The sequence below is a fragment of the Octopus bimaculoides genome, chromosome 1 (assembly GCF_001194135.2).
Source record: "Octopus bimaculoides isolate UCB-OBI-ISO-001 chromosome 1, ASM119413v2, whole genome shotgun sequence".
In the NCBI taxonomy this organism is placed as follows: Eukaryota; Metazoa; Mollusca; class Cephalopoda; order Octopoda; family Octopodidae; genus Octopus; species Octopus bimaculoides.
In genome coordinates, this window is record NC_068981.1 from 87,597,068 (window position 1) to 87,598,529 (window position 1,462).

At 34.3% G+C, this 1,462-nt stretch overlaps 1 protein-coding gene across 1 annotated transcript in view; it reads right to left on the reverse strand.

The window, feature by feature from the left end:
• LOC106876326 (lanC-like protein 2) overlaps positions 1–1,462 on the reverse strand; it is a 20,605-nt gene that overhangs the window by 2,831 nt on the left and 16,312 nt on the right. The window lies entirely within an intron of this gene.

The window sequence follows — 1,462 nt, forward strand, 5'->3', positions numbered from 1 at the left end:
AGTATTTGACATGAGTGTTTTTGTTTCACTTTTGACATGTAATACTTAAATAGTGGAGGAGATATTATGTTGCTGTGGGCTTGAACTATGCAAGAAGTTAAACATTTTTTTTTTACTAAAACACAACCGGGACCCTAAGTAAGGCACGTGTAAAATTTGAATGAAATTGGTTGTGTAGTTCTCGAGTTTTAGGGAAACACACACACACACACACACACACACACACAGAGACAGACAGACAGACAGACACACATTCTCATTTTTATATATATAGATAATAGCATGGAAAGCGGTACAGGTAATGTCGATCTGATGGAGGGAGTGAGCTTATGTCTACACAAACATCTGATTATTATAAACAAATCATCTGTGTTGTTGTTCGGTAAGAAACTGTTGAACCCCCATACGTCATCTAATGATGGGAGGGTCCATCATATATATATATATATTTTTTTTTTTTTTTGCCTTTAACTCTCCAACATTATAAGTATAGGCCACTTATAATTGAATTCCATCTCACATAATTTTTCACTTCTGTACTTATACTCTGCTATGAATGTCCCCCTTTCTCTAGTTCCTTTTGTGTTGATCTACACCACGAGTTCTTAGGCCTACCTTTCTTTCTATGTCCATCCAGATTCCAATGTAAAGCACTTTTCGCTACATTTGGTGTGTCCTTTCTAATTGTGCTATCAATCCACTTCCACTTTTTCTTAAATATTTGCTCCCTAATCGAAACTTGATTTGTTCTTTGCCATAGCTCCATATTGCCTATGAGTTCGGGCCATCTAATTTTAAGTATACTACGCAAGCATCTGTTGATGAATGACTGTATTTGCTTATTTGACTTAACTGTTGTTCCCCATGTCTCAGTCCTATATAATAACACTGCTTTTACGTTAGTGTTAAAAATTCTTATTTTGTTCTTTATTGAAATTACACTTTGTGCTCCATACTTTTTTTAACAGATGAAAAACGGTCCTTGCTTTACTTATTCTCGTCTTAATATCTTTGTAGGTGCCGCCTGAGAACGTTATCTTACTACCTAAATAACAACAACAACACAACCTCACAATTGTAAGATCAACGCTCTAACCACTGAGCCATGTGCCTTCACCTTATATATATATATATATATATTTATATAAGGGGCATTACTACAGAATAATAATGCCACACACTGGACTTCTCAAAATAAACATTTTTAGTACCGAATGCGAGGAAACACAACCAACAGAAGAAAACCAGAAAGGTGGTTTTCTTCTGTTGGTTGTGTTTCTTCGCATTTGGTACTAAAAATGTGTTTATTTTGAGAAGTCCAGTGTGTGGCATTATTATTCTGTAATAATGCCCCTTATATAAATATAAACGTATAATTATATTCTTGGGAATAGAAATTTCCCTTATGAATTTTTTTACACACTGGCTTCTTGATAAAATTCTTGTAAAAGAGTTTTATCCA